This window comes from Eutrigla gurnardus (assembly GCF_963514095.1).
Source record: "Eutrigla gurnardus genome assembly, chromosome: 11".
Classification (NCBI taxonomy): Eukaryota; Metazoa; Chordata; class Actinopteri; order Perciformes; family Triglidae; genus Eutrigla; species Eutrigla gurnardus.
The window spans coordinates 19769826-19789898 of record NC_139925.1 but is presented as its reverse complement, the minus strand read 5'-3'; the positions used below and the strand labels follow the sequence as shown (position 1 = coordinate 19789898).

Genomic DNA, 20073 nt, shown 5'->3' with positions numbered 1-20073 from the left:
GCCAGCCACTGATAAGCCCACTCAGGATCGATTAGATCTGCCCTTAATCTATTCAACTTTTTCAAGCGAATGAAGAAAATGCTTAGTATGGGAGATGTGAGGTGCACGATACGGTGACTTTGGGAACATGTGCCCAGAGGGCAAATGCATTGTAAGCTGCATTTTCAGGCATGAGATTATATTAAATATGCATTTTTACAAGTCCTATTTAACACGCTGCTGTAGGCAAATACAAGCTAAACAATTTTCTATTAACCATGAAGGACAGAGATCATTACTGAGAGAGAGGGCAAAATGGGAATGAGAAAGGAAGAGGAAAAACAACTCACACACAAATATAATTATATAATGAAAGAAATACTGAATGAAAGAATGGGAGATAAAGCTCTCTGTGTGCTTTCACCCATCACTCTCAGTTACTCTCTGAAAGAGACGGAGCCCGTTAAACAGAATGCTAAACAGGCTAGTGGGGCCTGATGTGTCAATGCCAATTCACAAGCTTTTTGATTCCACACACACACACACACACACACACACACACACACACACACACACACACACACAGCACGGCAGCGGCTCAGGAGGAGGAGCGGGTCGACGATTAATGGGAAGATTGGCCATTCGATCCCCAGCTCCTCCTGACTGCATGTCGTAACCGTCCTTGGGCGAGATCCTGAAACCCAAATTGTGCCCGAATCCTGTGCCATCAGTGTGTGTTGGTGTGATTGGTTTAGAAATCCTCTGCATCATAGGAAAGAAAAATGTCAGAACGCACCTTTTAGCTCATTACTGGTGTCAGGAAAGTTGAGGTTTTCTCCTCTGCACGGCGACACAGAAATGTCTGAGAGAAAAACAGAGAGAGAGAGAATTTAGTTGAATTACAGGGAAGAACTTTCATTTATTGCAGAGGAAAGGGTTCATATGTGTTATTTCAATGTACTGTAACGCATTGCAATGAGCATGTAATCATTCGGGGGGGGGGGGGGGGGGTATGTGTGGCTTGTTTATCTCAGAATATTATATCAGAACTAGACAAGTGGAAGTAAAAGAAAACTGGAAATAAAATATGTGCAGAGTGATTTGGCTTGTAGATGTAGAATAAGCTTTTTTGAGAGAGAGCATTGCTCATAATGGAATTATATTTAATATACTTAAAGAACAAACCTCTTTTAACCTCTAAATGCATGGGAAGCTGTCAAATATTCTTTCTAATCCACCATTCTGAAGCTCTCTACAATGAACTTCCAAGTTAAAATAAAAAAAAAATAGTTTCCAAGCCATAAAATAACCACATCAACAAAGACGGCAGCAGGCTGACAGCAGAAATCCTCCAGAGATTTGGGAATTTTTAAACAGGATACGCAGTGCCCTCCCAGATTTATTGCACTTCACATCACTGCATGCTTGGCGTGAGCAAAATATAAATAAAGTATATTTCATTTATGTTGACTTTTAAATTCACCAAGACATTTCCTGGATATGTACAGTGCACCATGCACAAAAAACAAACTCAGAGATGAGCTTTTTCTGTTGTTTCATTACAGTTTACTTCACATCCCGTCAAAAAAAAACAAAGAATCTCTTTTGATTTTCAGGAGGGTGTTTTATAATAGTTATATCTGACATAAAGGTGTCTAACTCCAATTTAACAAATCCAATTGACACTGCAGATTTGGGACTTACAATATAAATGTTATGATGAGGTATTTCCTTCCTTCAATGCTTCATGTAATCGTTTTATGAGGAATTAACAGCTATGATTTACAGCCTGATTTAATCTGTCTCTGTGAAACAGCAATGCATTCTTCTCCAGAAACGATTACAAACAAAGAAAAAACGTTTTGCATTATGTGACATCCTTTATCGAGATGATCAGCCAGTGTTGTTTTAGTATTTTAAGGCAATAATAACTCAACGTGGCAAACTATCGGAAAAGGATGACAATTTCAATGTGGCCATTCTCTTTTCTGTTAGTGATTATGTAACCTCGATATTGTCTTACCACGATATTGTCTAACCGCGATATCGTGTAATCACAATGTTGTGTAACTGCAACATTGTGTAACCGGGATATTGTGTGACTACAATATTGCAGACCAAGAACACACCAGACACGAAAAGGAAACCCTACGACACAAATCGCTAGCATTCGTTCTTTCACTCCCAACTCATCAGATCCAACAGTTTGGTCAGTAATCCGACGCTTCAAACTATGATGCTCTACTTCCTCCTCTAGTGTCAGTTTTGAAATCAGGCTTATGCAGTGTCTTTTCAAAATAAACGTAGGTGTTCACAGTAAACCTACGGTTTCCACTCATTAAATGCATACAGGACTTATTTTGCTATTTAAACTATCAGTCTAATACTGGCGGTTCACATTGGCGTTGGCCTCGGTGCATCGGTAACAAGCTGCAGTACTTAATAGTACTGGGAGTGAGCCCGGGTTGGGGATGATGTCCTAGCACCACACAAGTGTCACAGAATGAGTGTGTATGTCACAGTGTTTAAGACCTGTGTTAAGTGTGTGCAGCAGCCAGATAGAAGAATTAAATTGTCCACCTCTGGTTTTGCGGACATTTGGAATAGAGGCCGCTGCCTTTAGGTTTCCATGGCATTGCCAGTTCACCTGGGGTGTTATCTGGGCCAGGTAATGAACAGGACATGCTCTGGCCTCCATCAGTAACTAACAGTGAGAAGCCCTTGAGCAAGCTACTTAACCCCGGCCTGTCCCAGTGGAGGGGCTCAGGGCCTGCGGTGGCGCTGAGTGGTTGTACAGAGCTGCTCCCCAGCGTCAGTGGGAAGCAGGCCGGTACCGAAAATAAAAATTTGTGATTTCAACAAGCGTTCACCTGGTGAATAAGAGTAACACAAATAGAAGAAAGCAGTCTGGCAGTATAACATAAAAAAGTTCTTTCCCATCTAGTAATTATGTGGGTGTGATCGTGCATGAGAAGAGGGAAAAAAGACTGTGGGAGATGTTCTTATAGTGTTGTAATGGCTAAATATCAAAAGGCCAAAAACTGCCTTTATCCGCTGTGCCACATTTCTTTGATCCACGTCTTTATAATTGTGCAATGAGAGATCACACAGCTCAGAGGACCAAGGCTGCAATAATGACTATGTCCACCATTTTTAGCAGGAACTAAAGATCAGCACAAGTAGCTTTTAGCAGGAACGTTTCATTCATTTTTCAGACCAACAACTGGAATAGAAAGCAACGACCAATTCAACTGTTAAAACTATTAGCTGAGACATCACACGAGTGCTTTGAAAAGTGCTGCTTATCTCTCCAACACTACTTTATTATATGATTCCTGAACATACACATGGTGAAATAATAATTTGTCTGTTTATCTTGGCAAATTATGTTTGCAGATGCATTTCACTCTGTTCTATGTAAACAACTCACACAATGTACTCAAACACTCTAATGATGCAACTCTACTAATCAACAAGGGTTTTGGGAACACAGTTGTTTTTCCAATATTTTCCCCCCTAAAATATCTATTAAAAAATTGACAGCACCACCAATGTCATCGGCGAAATTGTAAGAGCTCATAAAACACCTTTATCATCAGCATAAAAACATACCAAATCATTAGAATTCAGTGTTGGTGATGATCCCTCCTGTGTCCCTCCTCATCATCATGTTATCATTATTGTCATGTAGCAGCTCGGCCTGCTTTGTATGCACAGGACACTGACTCATTTCACCTTTTTAAAGAAGAGGTAATGGCTCTTGATCTGGAGCAACATGTGCTGACACAGCACGCGGTGTCAATGGCAACGACGTGTTGCGCCGCCTCTATCTACACGGCCGACGTTGCAAAACGAGGCGTGCTTTCCCGAAGCCCTGCACTAATCATTATTGTGTGATCTGAGTGATGGAATTATACCAATCACTATTGTGCTATCGTTATTATCTTTGTGCAGCTCAATCCGCCTGCTTTGTATGCGGAGGCAATTGAGCTCATTCCAACCAGAAAATGACAGCTCGTTATGTGAGGCAAAATGGATTTCACCATCTTGTGGCGTTGAGAGGCACCCCGAGACAATACTGTCAATACTATAAAGCAGCGTCTGAATTGGTTCTGGTGTGAAATGTGCAACGCATGAATAAAGCCATATTGATCGGCAAGCCCGTTGCAAACAAGTCTGTTGCATACATGTTTCGCCACAGGCTTCCAGAAAGTGATGACATTGTGTATTGATTTATTTTTGATGAATCACGTTCATATCTGAGGAGTGATTTTCCTCACAATAAACACGGTGAGAACCTCAGAATCTCGTGTTTTGACTCAGCAATAAATAACAATCTAGATGCAAACATTTGAAAGCTGCTGTGATGCATGACTGCACTCCAACAGAGCCCTGGGTGTACAGACCGATGCGGAGGATGCAGTGTGCGTCCCTAATAGGATTGTATCATGTGGATCTACATTGAAAGCACTGCACATCCCTGCTCTGTCCTTGTGTCTTGCGCTGCACAACTTTGCGTTCATGTTGTGTTCTGTTCTCTTCTGTTCAACAAAAGACTAAAAGCAGGTATGAAATGATTTTGGCTGCAGCTGCCAAAAGGTTGTCATATCTCATCTACCCATCCCTGCAGAATATCATCAAAAATGTGGTTGATTTTTATTTTTTTTGACCACTAAATGTTGTCGGCATGCCTACCTTCACACACACACACACACACACACACAATTTGTGCATGCCCGTTTTCTGTGTGTGCAAATAGACAGCTTGAAATGCAGCCATTAGTGTTGGATCTGTCATTAGCTAAAAGGCCTGAAGCTGGAGGGAGACCAGAATAATTATTCTGATTATAGTCCTCTAGCTGAGCTCCATCCAAACACATAACACTCTCTCTCGGATTAAATCTGGTCTTTCATCTGGTTTCTAAATCAAGATGCTGGGATTTATTCCATGATAGCAGCCAATTGGAATCTCAACGTTGCCACTACAGCGGGAGAAAAGCCAAATGTGATGCAGGCCCGTAAAAAGCGAAAAGCAATTTCTAATACAGGGTTTGTAGCGCCATGAAAAACCTCATGGAATAGTTTTTTAGAGAGAATAAGAAGCCCAGAAAGTTTTGGGAATAGTCAAAGAAATGGAGTGCATGAAGTTCAGTTAAAAATGACAGATCAGCTATGTCACTGTTCAGACTCCAGCCTGTTATTCTTATTTATTAATAGACGTTCCATACAATGTATGGTGCTTAAAATGCCTCAAAGGCAAGGGAAATTATTGGGCAATGTATTAGTATCCGGAAAATGTTTTTCGATTTCAGAAGTTTGGGCCTTTTTCCTTTTTTCAAGCACACAGCAAGTTTCTCCCTGGCTTTATAGGATGGTATAACAGTTGACCTTTACATGGGGAAACGTGGCTGCATCTAAGGGCCCTGAAGTCATTCCTGACCCCAAGTCTAAAATCCATTAAGATCTCTGCAGATTGTTATAGGAAGGTTCTTGTCATTCAGGATGGTCCACTGCAACCTGAACACAGCGGTTCAATTTGTACCATCTGATCCCAGATGATTTAAAAATGACACAACCTTTTTTTGTTATGTAGCTCCCTTTAACAGATGAAGTATGACTGCGGCTTACTGCAAAATCATGTGCTTATAAAAATATAAATTTGATAGCAAGCAGCTTAAAGCACCCATGATATGTAATCATGATAACTCATATCACTGAATGGGTGTTTTTTGGAAGAAAGTGATTATACGCATGAATGTGAGAGTGAATGTGGGCTTGTAACTGTGAGCATGTGTTTATGAGTTTGATGCTGCGGTGAAATGATGCAAGCAGAATGCGATAGCAGCTTTGAGGATCAGCACAGTGGGTGCAGCTGGCACACACACACACACACACACACACACACACACACACACACACACACACACACACACACACACAGATATTGGCTGGCAGGGACTGGTGGATCCCAGCTGTGTCAGTATTATTCATGCACCAGAATGCATTCACAGGTGCATGGACACATAGACAGACACACACACGGGCTCATTTCGTTGTATGCATGTATACAAGCTGCTGAAGTGGTACCATGTACTGTCCTTGGACTATTTCCATACATGATGTCCATGCACGGTGCCCTTGGCAAGCATCGTGGGAAAAGAAGTGAAAACTTCAGCATGGGCTGAGCAGTGGATCAGGAATCCATGAGACCTTTCTAAATTTGGAAGCAGTCTGTAAAATGACTGTATTTAACCATGTGACTCTTTATCTATACTCTTTCAACTTATTTTTGGTGCACCGCTCCTTTCATATATTTTGTCTTCAGGCAAGCATCCTCCTCCTCCTCCTCTCACCTCCTTTCTGACTCATTGCTGAGTCTAAAATAAAATCCTACGCAGTAGATGCAGGTGCAAGTGGGGGGCATTTCAGACGATTGGCTGGTAACTATAGGCCTGTTTTTCTTCCGCTTTAAGCTCAGACGTCCTGCTCCCACAATAGTGCTACTCCTACAGCACTCGCCCGAGACAAGCACGTATTTTTCCCACTTCCTCATCTGAAAATATAAGTCACTCCTCTGTCAGATGCTCTTAAATAGCTCTTTGTGGTTAGAACAGTCTGAAAGATAGAAGTCTGCGTGATTTGTTTTCTCCATTTCAAGTGGCTTCAAGTGGCTCGCAATACATTTCTGTCCATGCATGGAAACTGTAGTTGTCAGGTTTTTTATTTTATTTTATTGAAATATCTATTGAAAGCATGGAAAGACAAGTAACTGTTTGAGATGCACCTTTAAGATTTTACTTCAAGGATTAACTTTGGCAGTGTGGTCCAACAAAAGGAAGTGGGACATCAGTACAATGAGCACTTGCTTGGCTTTGATTTTGTTGAATTGCAAATATGAATTAACATTAGGGCTGAGAACCAACAATCTGAAACGCACAGATACTCAATGTAAAATGACCCGAGGAAGTAGCATGTGTGGATGTCGACATGCTTGTGTGATGAACTGTTACTTGGTTGTCAGAATCATGACCTGTCAACAGACAGACGAGCGCAGAATTATATTTCACACGAAAACACTTAAGTAATGTATTTTTAACGTTTGAAGTAAGCTGCAGACACTTGAAAGCACTCTGTCTGCAGCTTATGTGAAGAGCAGGTGTGGGTGCAAGGTCATGGCAGACAAGTTGATGCAGTGCACTTTTTTTAAAGTGGTGACATGGAGAACCACCTGTAGTTGGAAGAAAGTCCTTTTTGTATTACTCCCTCTCCCTTCATAGCCACTAATTTTAACTAGAATTGTTCCGATACCGACCTCAGAAATGCCTCCGATGTGGTTCAGAATGCTGGATCGGATATCTGTGAATAAGCAAGTCTCTGCACTGATCAGATGTCACATTATATATCATTTATCACCTAATTTACACGGCACTGGAACAACAACAACACTGTCCCTCGCTACCCGATCCATATATCCAGCCTGCTACTGCACATGTGCACATTTGTTTTCCCTCCGAGGATGTTGTGAGGACATTGTGAGCAACAAATCTGTGTTGAAATCTGCAGGAGGATGGCTAGTAGATAACTGAGCTGACTGTTAACATGGACGTAGGTTGCATTGTGTTACAGTGCGATGCATTTACCATCTGTTCAGTGAAAATGACTAAATGATAACGTTATCATGATATGTTCTGAAATGAAGGAGGCGGTTGTGTTTTGTTGTCTTCTTGCACTTAAAGGCAAACACCACTAAATTGTTGCACTTAGGTGTTGAAACAGTTGAATTAATATTTCTGGATACAGTTCCTTTTACTATTTCTCCTGCTAAACACACTAAACCGTAATGATTGCGCCAGTATAAAGCAATGTATTCATTTTGGCTGTTGAGCATCTTAAGTCCATGGGACACGGGGAACTATTTAAAATCAATAGACTGCATTTTGGCTTGAATCTGTGAGCCACCAGTGTTGTCCTTTGGTGATGCCATTGTAAAATTACAGCTCATGATATGATGTCTTTGTAATTTGATTCTATACCTGGAGGAGGAAAAATGTTGCTCACTTCCAAAACGATGCTCCACATTTTAAAATCAGCGAGGTCATTTAAAGCTCTCGAGACTTCACCCTCCTCGTTCCCACAGCCACCGACTTCTTTATTGCTTTAAGGTGAGGAGCTTTTATTAGCCCTTTCATGTTCTTATCTGCGCAAATTAGTCCTGTGCACCCCGTGTATTCATTGTGTGTTCACATGCGATTGTATCTCTAATGTCTCCTTTCTCTGTTTATCAGTGCACACACTGATTAACTGAACAAAAAACTCAAGCTCCTCATTTTCGGATTCAAAGAAAACTCATTTTGAGGATGCAGTGCAACGCTTGCCAGAGAGCACATGTAGTAAACGTATTTGTAGTGTTTGTGTGTGTGTGTGGGGGTGGGAAGAAATATGAAATGGTGTAATAGCGCTTTTTTTTTAGTAAGGGTAAGTGTGTTTCTGAAAGGCTGCTTTCTCTCACACTGCTGTTTCCAGCCTGTGTTGCTGAGCATCATCACTGCATCCTGTGTGGAGACAGCCTTAGACGTCATCTGTCCCATAGGTGAAGGAAGAGTAAAGAAAGAAAATAAAAGCGTGACATCTGAAGGCTGTTTTACTAAGCACAGTCCTACTGTCGCGCTTTTATTTCACACAGCCTTCTAGACACCAATACATGCTGTACACATACTGCCAACATAACAAGAACCCCATGCACATGAACCTCACCGTACACACAGAGACGGCTTCACACATGCAGCGAGTGCTTACACCAACAGATAATGACGGAGGGTGTTAAGGACGACGTGACTGAGGGAACTGATATATTCTAGTTGACGTGTTGACATGGAGAGACGGAGAAAAACGAGCAGGAATCGTTCAAGTCAGAGCGTGGGGAGAGGACGATGAAGAGCGAGAGGAGCGATAGATGATGGATAGAGAGAAGGAATTTAGATGGGAGAGAGAATAATATGATTTTCTTTTTACATATTCAGTTCTGCATGGCTGGGCGACATATGCATGTATGTGTGCACGCTCAGTCGTGACTCGCCTCACTTGGTCGATGATTTTCATTTAGATCGTTTGTTATTGTATGAAACGCTCTCTTCCTCATAAACAGCAGTTCTGCCAGCATTTCAAACACAAATGCACACTTACATGAATACGTAATGGTGCCTCACGACTGTATTTTACTCTTTTAAGTCTGTTTAGAGCGTAAAAACAATGAGTTGAAAAGAAAGTCCGGATGTGGCTCCCGCCGACATCAAATCATGTCTAGATAAAGAAATCCATATTTATGGGGAAATTTTACAACTCTGGAATATTAGCTTTTTAAACTTTGATTTCCATTTTTATGTTCTCCCCATTGAATAGTTTGAAAGTCCTTCAGCTGGAGGACACGCTTTACATTCAAAGTCTGGAAAGTGGCACGCATCCTTTGTGCTTCAGTGTCCTCCAGCGAGAGTCACAACAAGGCTCAACACTAACACACCACACTGGAAGTTGTCGCCAGGCGGGCAACCAAGTCAGCTTTTGGTCGGACAACGGACAATGTGTTGAGTGTGCCACTTTTAGTCACCTTGTATTTTGATTAAGTAAGATGCTCAATAATGAACATGTGCATCAGTTAAATAATCATTAGCATCAGGTGGCCCTGAACCTGACTTCCTGTAAGTTTATTTTGAAGACACTATGCATGTAACCAGCATACATCAGGGTTTCAAGTTTAGTCCCGCTGACTGAGCTGTGTTATTTGATGCATCGGTGTGAGAATGTGTTGGTCGTGACCTAAATATTGAGAACCTCTCCCCTACAGATACTGGGCTCTTGCTGATCCAATGCTCTCACCTTGTTAGCGAAAGGCCCAGAAAAAAGAGAGGTTGCATCCCAGGATCAATGCATTCTATTACTGCTCCATCATCTCTTATACAATCCAACAGTTGACAAGTTTGTTTTGGACAATGTAAATACAGCCAGACTTTGAAATCTCACAGATGTTAATCTCTTTCATGGAGAAATCAGGTTGGGATGTGAAAATTGCTTTGTGGTTCATATAGGTATTTGTTTTCTTTATGTTTCCCACTGATTGGAGAACTGGGGCTCTCCCAGCTCTTTATGTGCGCCGCGTCTCATTGGTCCATGTAAACAACGGCTATCATTGTCCTGCCCACTAATTAATGAGTCCAGTCAGAGTGCTGGATGCCTGCATGCCCGGTCAGCCCCCTCAGAGAGCTGCTGGCACTCCCATGAATCACCGCATTCAAACGGTCTCGTGGTGAAAGAGCAAAAAATGATTGAAAACCAAAAGGAGAAATTCATGAGGCTGGATGAACGATGATACATGTATTAGCACTAGATGACATTTCCATCACCACCTCATCGATCACCTTGGGGACATTTTTAAATGGTAGACCGTGTGTGTGTGTGTGTGTGTGTGTGTGTGTGTGTGCGTCATATGCAGAATCGGAGAGATTAAAACAGCTCCCCAACACGGAGGAAAAAACAGGAAGAAGATGGCAACATTACAAACACAGATATTGCAGACTATAAAGTTGCAACTTTTTATTTCTAAGTGTACCATGCGCTTCTCATCCTTTACGTTATTATTAAATCTTCAGCTATTGTCTCTACGTATTATTGCTTTTCTATTTTCTTCCAAAGTAAGACTAATTCACAGTGCAGCTTCCTTGTATTGTTGTTTGTAGAGCATCCACCACTCTCTCACGTGCTCAAAGAAGAGAGTTGCATGGAAGAGAGGAGCAAAAGTCCAGTCACAGGTGACGGTCAAATGCACCTTTTGAGGCCGGCGCACCTGTTCGATAAATAACGGGAACCCCTCCAGCCGCAGGATGAGTCTCAAACAAGGTTGCAAATGGCTCAGTAAATCTGGCCACGACTCTCTGCTCCTCTCTGGCCTCCTCGCTCTTTTTTGTCGGCCTGTCTCTTGGTATTCAGCGCCTGCTCTCTTGCAGCTCAGACTCTCTTATCTAAATCTCCATTCAGACGGAGAAAGAGACAGAGCCGGGGAGGGAGGGAGAGAGAGGGAGTCAGAGATAGATAATACAGGTCACTCTCCAATGACAACTCTAAAAGGCATCTGGGGAGAGAGGAGAAACAGAGGAGAGAGGAGAGCTGCTGCGAAACAGTATACAGATTTCTGCTATAAGCCGTGACTGTTAAAAACACAGGCTTAATAAGTAGCTTGAAAGTTACTGTACAACTGATGATTTTCCAGGCTCACGGCGTCTTAGCCGTTTATTTTAAGAACCGCTTAAAGCTTGTGGCAATGATAAATCAGCAAAAAATACCCACCACACGCCTGAGTACTGGAAAGCTAAGCTGGGCAACAGTGAGCGACATTAACTCTTATCAGTGCAGATTGAATTCATACATATTGTACCCTTTTGCCATTTTCAAGCTGCAAATAGTCGTTCGTCACTTTTCAATGCCGGTGGAATTGCCTTCATGGTCTATTTTCATGTTTAAAGTCCCAGTGAAATGGAAATGTATTTCACCAGTTTCAATCCTGTGTTAATTGTGTCTTGTTCCATGCCAACTGTATGTAAAAGAAAATCTGTATCCTTTCTTCTGTCAATTGGTTTCAAATGTTTGATGACTCATCCTGCACTCGGGGACATTTACAAAAATGTCCTCCAATCACATGAGACTTTGGGCAACTAGGTAGCCATACTGATCAGAAAACTGCCTTTACTCCGTATCGCACAAATCTCGAAGCGCACCCACTTTTTATCAGTCCACTCAATGAGATGAAAAGGATTTAATTGGAATATGCAGACATTTTGTTTGAGTTCACAGTTCAGAAGCTAAAGATGCTTTAATGTCCGTTTCACTGGGACTTTAAAGGCATGATAAAAGGTTTCAAGGCTATTAAGATGTTTGATTTTACCACCGAGGACCACAAGCATGACATTTTTGTTTTTAAAGATTAAAGCATACCATCCCTCAAATGTCAGCTGACCAGCAAACTGATGGCAAGGAGAATCAAACTGTCTCAATAAAATCATAGATGATTTTCTTTCTGTAAACGTCCATAAACAGTAATATCATGTCACATGAAAGGAGGCCTAGAGGTTATAGAGGGCGTGTGACTGGACATATGTTAGTCTCAATCCAGTCGGAAATATGACTCAAAAGAAAAATAGTTATGGTAATGATGAGGAATATGAAGGATGTGTCTGTTTTATGTCAGATGTAAACGTCCATACTTCACTTGTCCTTTAATCGTGTTTTATGTATAGCAGCGTTCTAAACATATTACATGTGGGCTTTACATTTTGACACGTGCACACTTACACACACACACGGAATACATGCACATTGTTTTTAATATTCTGTTTTTAATACTCCCAGCAGTCTCCTGGTTAAGTTATGGTGCGTATTAATTTAGAGCAGAAGTAGAAATGAACAAAGTATATACGAGTCGGGGGGATGTGGGTGGTGGGCGTTTATAGGTGTCCATTTATCTCTCTGTTACTCTCCCTCTCATCACTTCCCTACTGCCTCCCTTTCTTTCTCCTTACCTGAGGCGATCGGTAAACTAAATTATATTTGGCATGTTCTCAAACAGCTGTCGCATACAGCCCTGCAAGCAAATGCTGTGCGTTTTCATTGCGGGATCTTCTCATATAAAGACGTCCACATGAAGCAGCTTGGAAGTTGCTGTGGGACCTAAAATGACTCACCAGTCCATCAAAGATAGAGGCATATTCAGAGTGAGCCAAGAAACACAACGCTTAAAAATAAAGACAGACCAATGACAGTATATACATCGTGTTGGAGGTGAAGATGGCAAAGGAGGCTGTTTAAAAATGTTCGCCAACCTGCCCACACTGCAGCCATCATGGCCTAAAACAAGACAGTGGCTTTACAGTACAATAAAACTGGAAACAAATGTATCTTGTCGGGCTGTTTACGGTTCTTTTTATTCGCTCTCTGAGTGTGAATTGATCTACACCCCCAACACAACTATCCTTTTTCAGCTCTCTCAACCTAGCGGTTATATATTTAGCCGCTTCTCCTTCCTCAGCCTTCCTGTATTCTCTCTTTGTCTCTCTGCCCACCTCTACATCTCTCTCAACCCCTCTCTCTCTCTCTCTCTCTCTCTCTCTCTCTCTCTCTCTGTGCTATCAGAGGGCTGTGATGTAAAGTCAGCCATCTCCGTTGCGCCTCTCTATTTATGTATGTGCTATCGGATCTAGTTGGTATAGCCTAAGTCAGCCCTGCTATCCAGGCTAAATGAATGTTAAAAGCCTATTGAGTTTCTTGTCCTGAGCTGCAATAGCTTTGCCTTATATAGGTAATACTGTTTGTGTGTGTGTGAGTGTGCATGCGTGCGCTGCATGTAATGTGATGCAGTCTTTTAATTTAGGAAAGGAGACAGTCAGCAGGTAGAGGTTACGACCTCTGCCTGAGGACAAACGCACACTGTAACCTAACGTGAAATTGATTTCAAGGTAAAGTAGCAGAACATATGAGGCTGCTGCCGGTGGAGTGTGTGGCGGCTGCTGCATGGTAAGTTTGTATATCAGAAGAAAGGGGAAAAAGGTTATTCTCCATTATAGCGTGGCGGACAAAAGCTACCTCAGTAAATCAATACAATTCATCTTCTGCGATGCTACATTTTTCACCTTTTTCATTCCCTGTACTTTGGCTACTAGTTGTCAAAGTCTCTGAAAAGAGGAAATTCTGTCTTCCCTTCCTTGATCTATTCATTCTTCCAGCTCCAGAGCAAACACACACACACACACACACACACACACACACACACACACACACACACACACACACATATATATATATAGTGTATTACAGGCACACGTTAATGTCTTTTCCAGAAGCTTCGGTTCCATTGCCACTTGGATTGAAGTGGAGACTTAGAAACCAGCCACAGGTCTTATAACTTGATTTAGTCGCTCTAAGAATGACTGAGGAGTTGACTGAGGTTTTGCATTAAAGTCGTTTTTTGAGGCCCCGGACAGAAGCGGCTCTCTTCTTGGCAGTAATCAGGTGGAGGGAGCTGAGCAGCGGCAGCAGTAACTGGATCAATGAAGAGACTGCAGTTAGAAAATAAGGGTCGTTGTAATCAATTACGCTCTGAAATGCAGCTGGAATGGCAAAACAGCAACCGGTGGTGAATCTCACTCTCTTCCCTACCTCTTGTCTTTTTGTTGTTTAGTTTTTCTGTCATACTCTGCCATGTTCTTTCCCTTAACTTATTCCCCACATCTGTTATGCCTTCATGAGTTGTACTTTTTTGTTGCTTTTATTTATTCCAGGTTTAGTGTGTGCTTTTATTGCTCTCAATTACGCAACTGACATGTTTTGTATTATAAAACCTCGACAGCAGCTGGGGGATTCAAAGTCAAACATCTCACTGGCCAAGGCAGCACAGGCTGAGGCTTTGCGTGCAACGTTGAATCCATTTCCCTTCAGTTGGTTTTGGCCCTTCACTATTATTTTGCCCTGCTTCTCTGTTTTTGCCATCACAAGGCTACAAGCTGGTTCCAAACACCTGGCAAGTGTCACATATTTTCATCTTAAATGCTGACTTTACATAAAGTATCACATCCAAATTTCCTTTCACTTTTCTCCCCCGCTGGATGCTTAGCTACCTGTTATCTGTGTGATGACCTGAAGCCGTCCCCACGTGATAACACAGCAGGTGTCAGGCCACCACTGTGTGCATTAGTGAGAGTGTTTAAAATGGAAAGCCTCACGTCTCATCTCCACACACCCTGCCGATTCAGCTCATTAGGCCTTTGATTATGAAAAATGCACAGTGGTTGTTTTTGTCATTAAGTATTGTCGCTGGTGGGTAATTTTGTTCAGTTTTCACGACATTGATTAAGCTTAAATGCAAAGGATACACACGGGACGTACACTTTTTGCTGTTTACTGAAGAGAGAAATAAAACGGAATCACAATTTTCCCTCCTCTCTTCTATTCTCCGTTCTTTTCTTATTTTCATCATAGTGTGTGCCGAACTAGTATTTAATGTCAGCAGCAATCACACACACAAGCCTGCACTCAACACTAGGGCGGCAGTATAAATGGTTTATGTCACAATCTTTGCCGAGCACCCCATCATTCACACACACACATACACACGCGCGCACGCTTCCTCAAGCCATTGCCCATGGAATTGAAAAGCCACTTCAGAAAAAAATAAATAATGCAGCTGTAGCAGCCGTGTGTGTGTGTGTGCGTGCGTGTGTGTGTGTGTTAAAAAGTGTGCTAGTAAGTGTGCTCGGAAGTGTGCTAGGAAGTGTGCATTGCTGTAGTTTTCAAGGCAGGATGTGTAAATGGATCTCAAAACAGTTGTGGACAAAGGGATTTTAATCTATTTGCAAAGATGTCTTTGTGTGTGTGTGTGTGTGTGTGTGTGTGTGTGTGTGGAGAGGCAGTATAAGACAGAAGGTTTGAGCTGTGATTTGCATCAGCACACAAGCAAAATGTGAACTCTCAAATGAGGCAGTAATTGGTTATAATGTCTTCCCATATGGATTTCACATATGGACAAATTAGTGAAAGTGACGTCTAACGAGAGCAACGGCAGAGAAATGTTTAATTCATTGATTGTCAACGTTATAAGCAACAAATGGCAAACTGCAGTGGCCGGGGCTTTACTGCACTCAGCGACAAAACTCCTGTGAGTGCAGAAAGTCACGGAGGGAGACAAAAAAGAGCTTAGGAGTGAAGTAGCTTAGGATTTTCTTTCATCTGCCATTATTCCGATGCATCATTTAGCCTAGATAGAAAGATAATAGAGAGAGAGGGTGGCTGCGTTGCTTCCAAAAACTGGTGATGAACAACCCATGCTCCTGTCATTACTACCAGAGCTACTTGTGCTACATGCATGCACACAGCCGGGTCCGTCACAGATCCCCACTGAACAGCCTCCGGGGATGCGGGGCAAGATTAAGAGAGGAGAGGGAGCCGAGACGCTGGGTGTGTCCTGGGCCGCGGGCGAGCACGGAGAGGCCAAAGTAGGACAAAACACACGAGGTAAATACATGCTCCAGCCAAACCACCTATTTTAAGTGAGTGGTAATGCTGAATCTTTTGTGCTTCTGATAGCCAGTGGGGACAATAGCTGGCTGCATTCATAATAATCTGTAAAGCCAGCAGGCTTTAAGAGACACCGTCGGTGCTATTAGCAAGTTACCGCTGGCGTCTGTGATCCCCGAGGCCTTGTGTGGATCTACGGCCTTTTGAAATGAAGCCCTTCCAGCAATCGATTGAGGTAAAGTGTTGGAGGTTGATTGGAAACATGACCAGAGGTCAAACCAATCTAACGGGGGTTCAAAGCACGTTCAAATATACGTGTTCAGGCACTTTAAAGGTGTACGGTGAAATTAAATCTTTGATTTATTTGTCAGCCTTGCTCATTTCGATCAGTTAGGACGGGACAGGAGGGCTTTTAGATGCTTTACAAACAAGTTCAGACTTCCAAGTATCGTGAGCTACAAAATTCACCCAAGAATCTAATCACTAGAAGTCAACTTATCATGTTCTCCACTTTTATCTGATGATCTAATCTTTGTCTGCCATTATGGCTCCAAAATCCACACAGTAAAACGTTGACATATGCTTATGAAGCTCATATATTTTCAAATAAATAAATGGGTGAAGGTTAGATCACGGCTCCCATAGGAAAGTCTAGGTTTTTTTGGTTTAAAGTCAGCAGTTTGGTTCAGTAATCCACCTTTCGGTAAGCAATGCCTGATGGAACATCACTGTGAAAGATCAACAAATGCTCTAAAAGCACTGGAAATTCAAACAAAAGAATTGTCAGACGGAGGAGATAAAACTGGCTCAGTGCTCGCACAATGTGTTAGAGCGAGCAGAGGAGGATTTGATTCACTGGGACTCGCAGTATTTCTCGAGGAGACGACTTTTCCGTTATCATCGAGCTCTCCATCTTTACTGATCCCAGACAATTCCCTGGGAAACCAGACGATTGTTCTTTTTTAACTATGTTAGTGTTTGTAGCAACTTGCAGTAATTTAAATTCCTCCAGCTGTGATCTGAAAAAACAGAGCTGAAGGCAGTTTTTCTTCCAGTTTAATCAATCCAGCAAGTAGAAGGCTTGTAGGCACTATAATATCAAACAACCCAGTGTTCACACTCCTCTGTTGGTTGTGCGTCTCAGAGATAAAGATATCGTTTCAAATCCATCCACCTTACTAAATAAAGATTTTACTGTTGTTGTATTCGCAAAATACTTACCGTGACTCGGCCTCGTGATTATGAATTTGTGGACCGTTGCTTTGGTTTGCGACTACAACAGCAGATGTGACATGTGCAGAGACGGTGAAAGGGAAGAGACACGAAGAGTGGCTCTTCCAAGGACACGGTAATGACAGACATTCACTTCTCAATGTGGCTCCAATTTCTAACTTTCTATCTGTGCCACCATACACACACAAACCTTGCAGCCTTCTCCAATCCCTTTGTGGTTGGGTGTACCGACGCTGTTTGAAATGTTTTATATGCAGGTGTAGAACAGGGCTACTTTGTCTGCCTCCGCCGTACTTTCCTGACACTTCTAGGCACACAAAGACAAAGATGAAGGGAGAGGCATCATTACCTGTGAGCACAAGTGGGTATGATGACATACATATGCAATACCCAGCCATTCCAAATCCTATCTGTGTCTGTCTCTCCCCTGATCTCTACATCTACACACAATGCTATTTTATAGATTTATATCAACCGATCCTTTGGAAAAGTAAAGACAACAGCGAAGCCCAGCCGCTTCTCCAAGTGTCAATTATTGAATCCAGTGATTAGTTGTTTGACAAAACGTAGAACATAAACTGCGTTGGATGTAATTAACTCAAAACCTGTGTACAACCCTGTCTCCTATGTTCCTATTGGCGTTCCTATTGAGACTTTGGTACACTAGCCTGCCTAAATATCTCGTCACCGATACTGAAATGATACCACAGCAAAAATTCAATACGTCAGAAAAAGCAATAAAATGGACCAAACTACTTGCTGTTTGGTTTGGCTTTAAATTACTGAAGAAAAAAACTTTTAAAAGTACTTGGTGATAGTAATTTTACAGTTGTTCAAGTACAGTTTTAGTCTTAATATTTACATATTATCTGTCACTGTCAATATATATCCTACACACTGTATATACAGTCTGTATATACATCTTTACTTGTGCATAGTCATCCAGTCTATGTCAATGCAGTACTTATTCATTAACAACTTACAAAACTCTTGATTTTTCTTTGCTTACATTATTTTTGTTATTTATATCATCCTAGCTTTTACCGCTTATCTAATATGAGAGATGGAAAACACTAGGGTCAAATTCCTTGTATTTGTACGCATACCTGGCCAAATAAAGCCGATTCTCATCCACTACCTCGACCTCCTCACTTCTGGGGACGGCTTAATTTGAAGTATATTTATGATACATCAATCAAACATAATCCACGGTCAAATATGTTTCCCACAAACCATCATTCACAATGCATAACATAGTTTTTAGGAGACCGGGCTACTTAAGTTAACATAGTGAGGCATCTGCCTTCGAGCTCTTTGCAGCGATTAAATATATATTAGAAGAAAAGTCTGCCTTGTTCAACTCAGCCTCTTGTCCCCCGTAGGATAGCACGGGTTGTCCTTTCCTGTGTGTTTGGTACAACGGAGACTAAGTGGAAGAAACACTCCTTCTCCATTCACATCAGCATCTCTGTGTATTGTAATCCGCGAGGATGTGTCCTTTCTTGGCATGTCACAACATGCTGGGTAAACAACCACGGACTTTAAATGGGCAGAAAAGACCATTCGTGTTTGGACACACATTCCCGTGGACGGTAATGCATCGTCTCTGAGACATCAGGGAGGTTAAAGGTTTAGGGTGAAAAGGCTGAGCAGTTGGAGCCGCCACTGTTCAACAGGAACAAACAGCGGAGATATAAAAAGACCAAGCATTTACATCACACTCCACTCGTTTGTCAGCCGTTTACTGTGTGTGTGTGTGTTTGGTGTATCCTCCAGCCTCCTACTGTGTCTCACTGTGGGTCTGGCACACACAAGATTACAATAAGTGTCCTTTTTACTGCAGTTGACTGTGGTGTTATGTAAATGAGAGACATTGCAGGGCCTCTCTCTCTTCCTCTCTGTCTCTCTCACACACAATACACTTTACTACTTACTCCACCCACCCTCTACTAATGTAATGGTTAGAAGTTATGGCCAGCCAGTGTTTCCACAGCTATAGCCCCGCCTCCCTCCAGGACCACCCAGACTATCCTCACCGTGTCGTCCAGGTCTGCCCCTTTTGTTTGACATGTCATTTAATTGGTGGAATTTGCTCATAACTGTTACTTGATAACAACGTAGACACATAAACCATCCAGCCTGTCTCCCCCTTTAGTGACTGTATGAGAAGCACTGTGCTTTCACGTAACTAACATGTAAACCCGTAAAAGTCCGTGTGACATGTCACATGTTTCAGCGACAATGTTTTTATTTGTTTTCAAAACATTAAGTTTCACTTTCAAGGTTAACAGTTATTTGACACCAAACCATGATATTTTCCTAAACTTAACTAAGCTCAACGCTGTTAACTGTCTAATGAGACACATTGGGGATTCTGAAGGTGACCTGAAGGTCACCCACCCATAATGTTCTTGTTTTTCTTTAAGACCTCTTGAAAAGGCAAATGTCCTGCTGAATGCAGAAATCTAATTTGAAGCCATTACATGAAATGAGAGTTGGCCTGGATAGCAAGCAGACAGTCCTTCATTAGCTAATCAATGAATCTGGAAAGCTCTGGGAGAGGACTGGACCGTTACTCTGGCATGGGTTTGAAGGGGTTTGAAGTGTGCCTCTCTTTTTTCCAAAATCTGAAATATATGAAACCAGCGATTCTACTCTGGCTGTTCTTCTGCACTGCAATGCACATCAGTGTGACCTTTCCACTGATGCAATGGAAATGAGGACGGTGCTAAAGAGGAGTGTTTCTTGGCACATACACAGTCTTAGCATTTGATAAACAGGTGTGTACTTGAGGTGCCAATGTGAATGC

General features: G+C 42.0%; 2 protein-coding genes across 2 annotated transcripts in view; both read right to left on the bottom strand.

Moving 5' to 3' along the window:
• Positions 1-20073, bottom strand: part of chrna1 (cholinergic receptor, nicotinic, alpha 1 (muscle)) — a 333431-nt gene that overhangs the window by 282164 nt on the left and 31194 nt on the right. The window lies entirely within an intron of this gene.
• The window catches only part of cdh11 (cadherin 11, type 2, OB-cadherin (osteoblast)), an 84149-nt gene that overhangs the window by 46057 nt on the left and 18019 nt on the right, over positions 1-20073 (bottom strand). The window contains exon 2 of the mRNA XM_084021044.1: positions 776-841. The gene's annotated coding sequence lies outside the window, so the exon portion shown is untranslated. The remainder of the gene's footprint in view (positions 1-775; positions 842-20073) is intronic.